Genomic DNA, 12,707 nt, shown 5'->3' on the forward strand with positions numbered 1-12,707 from the left:
GAACCGTGAGCTCGGGGGGAAAGTTGTCTAAGACCCAGCGTACCTTGCCCGACCAAGCAGGACCTGGTGCGAAGGACGAACGGTTGATCGATTTGCGGTTTCAAGAGGCTTTGTCCTGGAGAGCCCTGCGATTAACGGCAAAGTCCCCGAACAGCAACTGCCCAAAACCCCGAGTGCCAGACGCCAAACTACCAGACAGGAAGGGCGACCGATTGACCCGTTGACGCATTCAAGAGGCTATGTCCTGAAGAAGCCCAGCGGTTCAGCAAGCCCCGGAACGGCGGTTGCCCAAGGGCACGCAGCGACGCCAGCAGACATCACCACCAGCCACGTCACCATCGCTGCGCGGAGTTCATTGGGGAGCGCAGGAACGTCGCGGACGTCAAGCATTGGGGTGAAGCCGGAAGGAACGTTCGTCTGCGCTAGGCGTAAAGCAAAGTAAACGGCTAGGCAGCTTCCTGGCGTTAGCCTTGACTGTCAGCGCGATCTGAGCAAGAACCTAGCGGGACCATGCGAGGCAGAGCAAGGGACAGGTATTACCTCGAAAGGCGTTGCCCTGGAGAGCAAGGCTTGTTCACCCTAGTCTGCGAACGGTGACGCTTCCCTAAGCCCGCAAGGCCGAACTCTCTGCGAGTCCAAGGCGCGACAAGCGACCCCGAGGCAGCGCTTCGGCAAGCCAGCAGAGGCGGGTCAATATTCATCCCATAACACGGGAGGCAGCGGTCGTCCAGTCAACGCGTCGACAAGCCAGACGAGGAACATCAGCAGCCTGTGGAGCCAGCGCGAGGAGACACCGAGGCCAGCCCAACCACACACCCGCTGTATTAATAACACGAGAATAAAGCCCACTGTAACCATTCGAACCCGGTGTTTTCTCACTAATCTACGGGGCAGTCACGTCATATAAAGAATAGAACACACAATCTTCTGAGCTAGCCGCACGAACCTCTTAGCGAGCAGACAAACAAAATCAGTTCGCTACATCAGATTTACTGGTGGGCTATAACTATTTGATAAAAATAGGAGCTGTAATTGATATAGCTAGGGGAGTAATCAAATATAACGGAAAAGAAGAAAAATTAATTTATGATAAAGGAAACATTTTAAAATAACTTTCTTTAACAAAAGAAAACACCATTCTTCCATTAAAAAAATTAATATTAAAACAAGCTTGGAAATGACATTTTTATACCCTTGCAGAGGGTATAACGATTTCAGTCAGAAGTTTGCAACGCAGTGAAGGAGACGTTTCCGACCCCATAAAGTATATATATTCTTGATCAGGATCACTGGACGAGTCGATCTAGCCATGTCCGTCTGTCCGTCCGTATCTACGCAAACTAGTCTCTCAGTTTTAAAGTTATCGGGCTGAATCTTTCCCAAAAGTCTTATATCTTTTGCAGGTAGTATATAAGATGGAACCAGCCGGATTGAACAACTATATCTTCTAGCTCCCATAGAAATAATCGGAAAAAAATTTTTTTTTAATTTTATCTTTGGTGTTTCTTAACATATAACCTTCAAAGCTTGGAAATTACATTTTTTTATTAGTTTTGAGTTTCGAATTAAATTTGATCAAAATCGGACGACTATATCACATAGCTGCCATAGGAACGATCGGATCCTAAACATGGAAATAACATTATTAATTAGTTTTGAATTTCGAGTTTAATTTTATCAAAATCAGACGACTATATCATAGCTGCCATAGGAACGATCGGAAAATTGGTGGAAAAATAATATGTTTTTATAACCGTTACTCGTAGAGTAAGAGGGTATACTAGATTCGTCGGAAAGTATGTAACAGGCAGAAGGAAGCGTTTCCGACCCCATAAAGTATATATATTCTTGATCAGGATCACTAGGTGAGTCGATCTAGCCATGTCCGTCTGTCCGTCTGTCTGTCCGGATGAACGCTGAGATCTCGGAAACTATAAAAGCTAGGCTATTGAGATTTGGCGTGCAGATTCCTGAGCTTCTAACGCAGCGCAGGTTTGTTTCAGCAGAGTGCCACGCCCACTCTAACAATTTTTATGCTATTTAGAAAATTTTAACTGAAATGTATTAGTCTTGTCATTTGCTACGCCCACTCTAACGCCCACAAACCTCCCAAGAAAAAAATCTTTGACGTCAGAGCCAGACAATACGAAATGTTTTTACGCGTGTATGTGTGTGTATGTAAATAGTTGCCGGCCGAACTTAGCGGCAAATAAAAAAGCCCTGCCGGCGCTCAGAAAGCGCAAAGTGCGCGGCTAACTTATTCTATTGAATAATCAACAATTTATCCATTTGTCCCATTGACGGGCAAAAACCTTTAAGAATATGTAAATCTTTATTTATCTCTTTCAATGAATATGTATTAGTTTAATAAATACCTATAGATTGTCCCAAAAAAACTTTTCCGTTTTCAGTCCAATGCCCTCAAACCAAAGTAGTTAAGACAAGCCTTGACACTAGAGCCAGAAAATGACAAACATACATACATATGTATTTAAGCATGTGTGTGGGTGTTAAAAATTGCAAACTAATATAATAGAACTCTTTCAAACAAAGCTATTCAACCAAACATTTTATTGGATAGCTAGTGCAAACATTTATATTTAAATATACAGAATGTGCCTTAAAATTGTGTATGTTTAGCAAGCATACATAAATATAAATGTTTTTTGTCTATTTTATGTGTTGCTTTCTCACTCTTGGCGCTGGCTGAAACAAAAGCAGAGCCGAAAAATGAGAGCAAGGGAGAGAGAAGAAAGTGAGCGGCTAACTTTTATATAATTATACATAACAATTAAATAATGAACAAAAATATAAACTATTTGTCCTTTTTTCCGTCTGTCCTCCAACCACTTTACTTATTTCTGTAATTTCGTTGATTGCTTGTGTTCAACAACCATATGTATATTAATACAAATGCTCGTACCCGTTACTCGAAGAGTAAAAGGGTATACTAGATTCGTCGGAAAGTATGTAGCAGGCAGAAGGATGCGTTTCCGACCCCATAAAGTATATATATTCTTGATCAGGATCACTAGCCGAGTCGATCTAGCCATGTCCGTCTGACCGTCTGTCCGAATGAACGCTGAGATCTCGGAAACTATAAAAGCTAGGCTATTGAGATTTGGCCTGCAGATTCCTGAGATTCTTACGCAGTTTGTTTGAGCAGAGTGCCACGCCCACTCTAACGCCCACAAACCGCCCATAACTGTGGCTCCTACAGTTTTGATGCTAGAATAATACTTTTAACTGAAATGTATTGTTCTCATCAATACCTATATATTGACTAAAAAAAAAGTTTGCCACGTTTATTTTGACGCCCACAAACCGCCCGCAAACTTCAAAAAATCGTACATATGAACATAGATAACTCGGAAACTATTAAAAATACAGAATTGGGATCTCAGATTTAGATTCCGTAACCTTGTACGCAGCGCAAGTTTGTTACGCGAATATGCCACTCCCACTCTAACGCCCATAACGCTTAAGTCTGTCTACCGCCGGTAGGTGGCGCATTTCAATCTCGCTTTGCTGCTTGCATATCTCCATTTCCCTTTGGTCCCTTTAGCTGAGTAACGGGTATCTAATAGTCAAGGTACTCGACTATGGCGTTCTTCCTTGTTTAACATATAACCTCCTACGCTTGGAAATAACATTTTTTAATTGGTTCTGAATTTGGAATTTAGTTTTATCAAAATCGGACGACTATATCATATAGCTGCCATAGGAACGATCGGAAAATTGGTGGGAAAATAATATGAAACAAATTATAGCTTCGGTGTTTTTTGACATATTATCTTATACTATTGGGAAAATCATTATTTGTATTTTTGAGTTTAATAATTATAACTGCAAGGGTATATAAGCTTCGGCTTGCCGAAGTTAACTTCACTACTACACTACAGGTCACTACTTTACGTACTTCGTCGTTGTTCATGACGTTGTAAACGTTGGGCTTAGAAGCTTTTTCTGTAGATTGCTTAATCAATTCCTTTTGTTCTTTTTCTGCGCAGGATTTTTGTCTACTTTGATTTCTGGTAGTGACTTTCAGAAATTTGTTATTTGATTGAATATTTTTTAAGTCCGCGATTGTAATTCGTGATAGCGCATCGGCTACATAATAGTCTTTGCCTTTTAGGTACTCTACTGTAATATTGTATTCCTCTAGTTCAAGTCTCATTCTTGTTAGTTTGGAACTGGGGTTTACCATTAAAAATAAGTAGGTAAGTGCTCTGTGATCTGTTTTGACAGTGAAGTGTCTACCATAAATATGTGGTCTGAAGTGTGTTATTTCCCAATGAATAGCTGACAGTTCTTGTTCTGTTGTGCTCTTGTTGCTTTCGCCTTTTGTAAAAGATCTTGATGCGTAATCAACTGGGAGTTGTATTCCTTATTCGCTTTGAGTAAGGACTGCTCCACAAGCTTGTTTGCTAGCATCTGAAATTATGCAAAATTATTTGCTAAAATCTGGATATTGCAAAAGAGTTGGGCTTATTAATACTGATTTAAGATGTTCGAAGGCGTTTTGGCATTCAGTTGTCCATTCGAATTTTACATCTTTCTTAAATCATCCTTTTATGTGACTGGAGTAGTCAGCAAAATTTCTTATAAACCGTCTGTAATAATTACAAAATGCATGACATCGTATTTTTTGTCGTCGGGCAAGATTCCTTTATCTGTGCTTTTATGTCCCAGTAGTGTGACTTCATGCATAAAAAATCAAAATTTCTTAGGATGTAATTTTAGGTTACATTTCTCAAAAACATCAGTTAAGTTTTTAAGCATATGTTTTTCGGAACAACCAATGACTAAGTCATCCATATAAAGGAATGCTTATGAAGGTTCTAGTCCCGAGAAAGCTATAGTCATCATTCTCTGAAAAGAATTTGGCGCTGTGTTTAAACCGAATGGTAATCGCGTGAAGCGATATGAACCATTGGTTGTTGAAAAGAAAGTTATATCTCGTGATATTTTTTTGAGTTAAATTTGATGAAAACCTGACATTAAATCAAGGCATGAAAAGTATTTAGCTCTACCTAGTTGATCTAAAATATCATCAATTCTAGGGAGTGAGAATTTATCAGACAAGAGTTTTTTATTAATCTGACGAAATTTCTTAGTATGTAATTTTAGGTTACATTTCTCAAAACCATCAGTTAAGTTTTTAAGCATATGTTTTTCGGAACAACCAATGACTAAGTCATCCATATAAAGGAATGCTTATGAAGGTTCTAGTCCCGAGAAAGCTATAGTCATCATTCTCTGAAAAGAATTTGGCGCTGTGTTTAAACCGAATGGTAATCGCGTGAAGCGATATGAACCATTGGTTGTTGAAAAGGAAGTTATATCTCGTGATATTTTTTTGAGTTAAATTTGATGAAAACCTGACATTAAATCAAGGCATGAAAAGTATTTAGCTCTACCTAGTTGATCTAAAATATCATCAATTCTAGGGAGTGAGAATTTATCAGACAAGAGTTTTTTATTAATCTGACGAAATTTCTTAGTATGTAATTTTAGGTTACATTTCTCAAAACCATCAGTTAAGTTTTTAAGCATATGTTTTTCGGAACAACCAATGACTAAGTCATCCATATAAAGGAATGCTTATGAAGGTTCTAGTCCCGAGAAAGCTATAGTCATCATTCTCTGAAAAGAATTTGGCGCTGTGTTTAAACCGAATGGTAATCGCGTGAAGCGATATGAACCATTGGTTGTTGAAAAGGAAGTTATATCTCGTGATATTTTTTTGAGTTAAATTTGATGAAAACCTGACATTAAATCAAGGCATGAAAAGTATTTAGCTCTACCTAGTTGATCTAAAGTATCATCAATTCTAGGGAGTGGGAATTCATCAGACAAGAGTTTTTTATTAATCTGACGAAATTTCTTAGTATGTAATTTTAGGTTACATTTCTCAAAACCATCAGTTGAGTTTTTAAGCATATGTTTTTCGGAACAACCAATGACTAAGTCATCCATATAAAGGAATGCTTATGAAGGTTCTAGTCCCGAGAAAGCTATAGTCATCATTCTCTGAAAAGAATTTGGCGCTGTGTTTAAACCGAATGGTAATCGCGTGAAGCGAAATGAACCATTGGTTGTTAAAAAGGAAGTTATATCTCGTGATATTTTTTTGAGTTCAATTTGATGAAAACCTGACATTAAATCAAGGCATGAACAGTATTTAGCTCTATATATATTCTTGATCAGGATCACAAGCCGAGTCGATCTAGCCATTTCCGTCTGTCCGTCTGTCTGTCTGTCCGGATGAACGCTGAGATCTTGGAAACTATAAGAGCTAGACTATTGAGATTTGGCGTGAAGATTCCTGAGCTTCTTACGCACGCAAGTTTGTTTCAGTAGAGCGCCACGCCCACTCTAACGCCCACAAGCCGCCCAAAACTGTGGCTCCTACAGTTTTGATGCTAGAACAAAAATTTTAACTGAAATGTATTGTTCTTATCAATACCTACCGATTGACCTAAAAAATAGTTTACCACGCCCACTTTAACGCCCACAAACCGCCCACAAGCTTCAAAAAATCGTAAATATGAACGCGGATATCTCGGAAAATATCAAAGATAGAGAAACGGGATTTCAGATTTAGATTCCGTAGGCTTGAGCGCAGCGCAAGTTTCTTACGCGAAAATGCCACGCCCACTCTAACGCCCACAAAACGCCCAAATGTGTGGCGCCCACAATTTTCATGCTAGATAAAAAATTTTAACTGAAATGTATTGGTCTCGTCAATACCTATCGATTGACCCAAAAAAAACTTTGCCACGCCCACTCTAACGCCCACAACGCTTAAATCTGTCTACCGCCGGTAGGTGGCGGATTTGCTCCTTGCATAACTCCATTTTCCTTTGGTCCCTTTAGCTGAGTAACGGGTATCTGATAGTCGAGGTACTCGAATATAGCGTTCTTCCTTGTTTCTTTTCCGAATTTGGAAGTGATTCCTTGGGTACTATTAATTCGGTTTCTAGTCCGAATACATCGCTAAATTGGGTGTATAATGTTGTTAATAGTTTATTAAATTGTGGTGGGAAGTTTTTTGAAAGTTGGGTCAATGCAGTTTTTTCTCGGTCTTTAATGTCTCCTTTAACTACATCGTAGTTTGAAAGTGATTCATGTTTTAAGTGGTTTATGTTGATAATCTGATCTTTATTTGTTGTATTTAGTATTCTTATAAATGCATTTTGAACTCTTGCTATGGTATTTGCTATATAAATACCATGCTGAATTTCCTGATTCGGAATACATACACTGTCTTCTGCTGAATTTATTTCATTTTTTCGGACAACTTGGGATCTTGCTGCCAGAATTATGGAGTTGTTGCCAGAACTATATGTTATTGGAACATAAATCGGATATTTTGAGTTATTTGGCGAGCAGATTCCTGAGATTCTTACGCAGCGCAAGTTTGTTTGAGCAGAGTGCCACGCCCACTCTAACGCCCACAAACCACCCAAAACTGTGGCTCCTACAGTTTTGATGCTAGAATAAATCTTTTAACTGAAATGTATTGTTCTCATTAATACCTATCAATTGACCAAAAAAAGTTTGCCATGTTTATTTTGACGCCCACAAACTTCAAAAAATCGTACATATCAACATGGATAACTCGGAAACTATCATAAATAGAGAATTGGGATCTCAGACTTAGATTCCGTAACCTTGTGCGCAGCGCAAGTTTGTTACGCTAATATGCCACGCCCACGCTAACGCCTACAAACCGCACAAGCCTGTGGCGCCCGCAATTTTCATGCTAGATAAAAAATTTTAACTGAAATGTATTGGTATCGTCAATACCTATCGATTGATCTAAAAAAAAATTAGCCACTCCCACTCTAACGCCCATAACGCTTAAGTCTGTCTACCGCCGGTAGGTGGCGCATTTCAATCTCGCTTTGCTGCTTGCATATCTCCATTTCCCTTTGGTCCCTTTAGCTGAGTAACGGGTATCTGATAGTCAAGGTACTCGACTATAGCGTTCTTCCTTGTTTAACATATAACCTCATACGCTTGGAAATAACATTTTTTAATTAGTTCTGAATTTCGAATTAAATTTTATCGAAATCGGACGACTATATCATATAGCTGCCATAGGAACGATCGGAAAATTGGTGGGAAAATAATATGAAACAAATTATAGCTTCGGTGTTTTTTGACATATTATCTTATACTATTGGGAAAATCATTTTTTGTATATTTAAGTTTAATAATTATAACTGCAAGGGTATACAAGCTTCGGTTTGCCGAAGTTAACTTCCTTTCTTGTTTTTTATGTTTACTACTCAAGATTGTTTTATTATCTCTTGCTCCTATTTCCTTTACTGTATACGAACCAGTATATTTAAAGTCTAATTTATGACCAGTTTTATTTTTTAATAAAACCTGGTTTCCTATTTTCGAATCAAAATCTATACTATTTTTATCGTATCTAATTTTTTGTTTTATTTTGTTATTATCTAGCATTAGTCTAGCTCTTTTATGTGCTAGTTCTAGTCCAAGCTTAGATTCTTTAGCATAATTATCTAAGTTATATAGCGGATCTATATTATCTACGCTATTAAGGCTAGGCATTTTGCTTACATTTTTTATGATTTTTTGAAAATGCTTAGAAACATGCATTTCAGCCATATTTTTCTCTTTTTCATACAAATTTTTTTCCAACATTGTCACCTTCAAAAAATTATAAAAAATATAAGCAAAATGATTTTTGAAAAATACTTTTTGCAGTTACTATTATTTTTGTTTGAAGAAACTTTTTGCATCAAAAAATTTAAGTTTTCAAGTCGAGGAAAAAAGTTCAAAAAGTAGATTTTTACACAAATTCGTCCCATTCAATAAGTACTGAATGGATTAAGAAATGTATTGTATCATTCAAACGGCATTTAAATTTCCTTTCCATTGATGCCAAAGTTAACAAGATGTAAGTTCAAATTTTGAGTATATTTAACTTTTCTTTTGTGAAAATACTTTTGACCACCCCTGTAACCTTCTACGCTTGGAAATAACATTTTTTAATTAGTTCTGAATTTCGATTTTAATTTTATCAAAATCGGACAACTATATTATATAGCTGCCATAGGAACAATCGGAAAATTGGTGGGAAATTAATATGAAACAAATTATAGCTTCGGTGTTTTTTGACATATTAGCTTATACTACTGGGAAAATCATACAAGCTTCGGCATGCCGAAGTTAACTTCCTTTCTTGTTTTTTATGTTTACTACTCAAGATTGTTTTATTATCTCTTCCTCCTATTTCCTTTACTGTATACGGACCAATATATTTAAAGTCTAATTTATGACCAGTTTTATTTTTTAATAAAACCTGGTTTCAAAATCTATGCTATTTTTATCGTATCTAATTTTTTGTTTTATTTTGTTATTATCTAGCATTAGTCGAGCTCTTTTACGTGCTAGTTCTAGTCTAATCTTAGATTCTTTAGCATAATCATCTAAGTTATATAGCGGATCTATATTATCTACGCTATTAAGTTGTACTGGCACGTTTGCTGTTCTACCAAATACCAGCTCATATGGACAAGAATCATGTGCCATAGAGGGGTGTAGTGTTAAAACAGTAAGTGAAGTATGGGAGCCAAACATTCCAATCAGATTTGTTGATTGATATATAAGACGTGATGAATTAATTGAATGTTTTATGACTTCTATCTAAGGTTCCTACTGTCTGATGTTGGTGTGTGGTGGTTTTCAATTTTTAAATTTTTGCATAAATCCCCTATTATTGAATTTTTATATTCTGTTCCCATGTCTGTAATGACCGTAATTCAGAATAAAATGTTCTAATATAGCTTTGACTACAGTTTTTGCACTTTTGTCTGGTATAGGTATTGTGACAAGATATGTTATGTTATGATATGTTAGGTCGCAGATTAATGTAACTGCATATTCGTTTCGTGTTTCTGATCTAGGTAGTGTATCCTATTGTATCCACAATTGCCCTATCGAAAGCCCTTTGTGGGGTTTCAGTTATTGTTAATGGGGTCTTGGTATGTTTAGTCGTTTTAGACTTTTGGCATGTGGGACATTTTCTTATGTACTCTTTTATGTCTTTAGACATATTATCCCAATAATAGTGTATCTGGACCTTGGCAAGGGCTTGTGTAATGCCTGTATGACCTCCTTGTATTGGTTAATCGTGGTATGTAGACAATATAGCTTCTTTTTCTTTAGTATTTTTAACTACGTTCACCGGGTTGAGAAGCGCTACTCTCAATGATTTCAATATTTTATTGTCCATATTCTGGAATTATCAATTGCAATTTTTTCAAAGATATTTCCCCACGATGCCTTTTTGAGCTTACAGATTTTGTTAGTACCGGCCTACTTTTTAAGGAGAAAAGAATTGACCTAAGTCAAGAGTTCCATTAGTATACAAATCGCTAATATCGTATCTTGCCGTAATTTTCTTTCCGTGCTTAAATAAACATAAATTATTATTTACATGCAAGGTCACTACTTTACGTACTTCGTCGTTGTTCATGACGTTGTAAACGTTGGGCTTAGAAGCTTTTTCTGTAGATTGCATAAGCAATTCTTTTTGTTCTTTTTCTGCGCAGGATTTTTGTCTACTTTGATTTCTGGTAGTGACTTTCAGAATTTTATTATTTGATTGAATATTTTTTTAAGTCCGCGATTGTAATTCGTGATAGCGCATCGGCTACGTAATTGTCTTTGCCTTTTAGGTACTCTACTGTAATATTGTATTCCTCTAGTTCAAGTCTCATTCTTGTTAGTTTGGAACTGGGGTTTACCATTAAAAATAAGTAGGTAAGTGCTCTGTGATCTGTTTTGACAGTGAAGTGTCTACCATAAATATATGGTCTGAAGTGTGTTATTTCCCAATGAATAGCTGACAGTTCTTGTTCTGTTGTGCTCTTGTTGCTTTCGCCCTTTGTAAAAGATCTTGATGCGTAATCAACTGGGAGTTGTATTCCTTATTCGCTTTGAGTTAGGACTGCTCCACAAGGTTGTTTGTTAGCATCTGAAATTATGCAAAAGTATTTGCTAAAATCTGGATATTGCAAAAGAGTTGGGTTTATTAATACTGATTCATGATGTTCGAAGGCGTTTTGGCATTCGGTTGTCCATTCGAATTTTACATCTCTCTTAAATCATCTTGTTATGTGACTGGAGTAGTCAGCAAAATTTCTTATAAGCCGCCTGTAATAATTACAAAATGCATGACGTCGTATTTTTGTCGTCGGGCAAGATTCCTTTGTCTGTGCATTTATGTCAGAAATGTGACTTCATGCATAAAAAATCAAAATTTCTTAGGATGTAATTATACCCGTTACTCGTAGAGTAAAAGGGTATACTAGATTCGTCGGAAAGTATGTAACAGGCAGAAGGAAGCGTTTCCGACCCCATAAAGTATATATATTCTTGATCAGGATCACTAGCCGAGTCGATCTAGCCATGTCCGTCTGTCCGTCTGTCCGTCTGTCCGTCTGTCCGTCTGTCCGTCTGTCCGTCTGTCCGTCTGTCCGTCTGTCCGTCTGTCTGTCCGGATGAACGCTGAGATCTTGGAAACTATGAGAGCTAGGCTATTGAGATTTGGCGAGCAGATTCCTGAGCTTCTTACGCAGCGCAAGTTTGTTTCAGTAGAGTGCCACGCCCACTCTAACGCCCACAAACCGCCCAAAACTGTGGCTTCTACAGTTTTGATGCTAGAGTAAAAATTTAAACTGAAATGAATTGTTCTTAGCAATACCTATCGATTGATCCAAAAAAAAGTTTGCCACGCCCACTTGGACGCCCACAAACCGCCCACAAACTTCAAAAAATCGTAAATATGAACGCGGATATCTCGGAAACTATCAAAGATAGAGTATTGGGATTTCAGATTTAGATTCCGTAGCTTTGTACGCAGCGCAGGTTTGTTATGCGAATATGCCACGCCCACTCTACCGCCCACAAACCGCCCAAGCCTGTGGCGCTCAAAATTTTTATGCTAGATAAAAAATTTTAACTGAAATGTATTGGTCTCGTCAATACCTATCGATTGATCCAAAAAAAAATTTGCCACGCCTACCCTAACGCCCACAATGCTTAAATCTGTCTTCCGCCGGTAGGTGGCGCATTTAAATCTCGCTTTGCTGCTTGCATATCTCCATTTCCCTTTGGTCCCTTTAGCTGAGTAACGGGTATCTGATAGTCGAGGTACTCGACTATAGCGTTCTTCCTTGTAGTTTTTATTAGAACCACCATATGATTTTACTTTGCTAAATACAAAATCTCGAAAGACTGCAATTTGGTTAACCAATACACATCACAAAATTTTTTGGAACGATGGAGAAAACAGTTTTCCACAAACTCGAAAGTATCTTAGGACAATTCCAAGCGGAAAACAAATTATTTGTAAAGGTGTGGAAAAGAAACGATTTCTACAGAAGTTTTTTGGGAGTCGTCAGCTCATTAATGTCGAGGAAATGGGCTGTCCGTCATTAAACAGGTTTAAAGGAAATCGGTTTCCCTATTGTTAAACACACCTTAAGGGCGGGGTTTGTGCTCTTAACAATGCATACATTATTTTGACATTTTTTAAAAGTAGCTCCAAAACAAAAAAATAATTTTCATACATAATTTTAAAGTTGAGACTAGATGTGTAAAGGCCACAAAAAAATAAAATTAACAAAATGAAATTTCATGAGGAAATTGACCAATTTATTGAA

The sequence above is a fragment of the Drosophila subpulchrella genome, unplaced genomic scaffold, assembly GCF_014743375.2.
Source record: "Drosophila subpulchrella strain 33 F10 #4 breed RU33 unplaced genomic scaffold, RU_Dsub_v1.1 Primary Assembly Seq18, whole genome shotgun sequence".
NCBI lineage: Eukaryota > Metazoa > Arthropoda > Insecta > Diptera > Drosophilidae > Drosophila > Drosophila subpulchrella.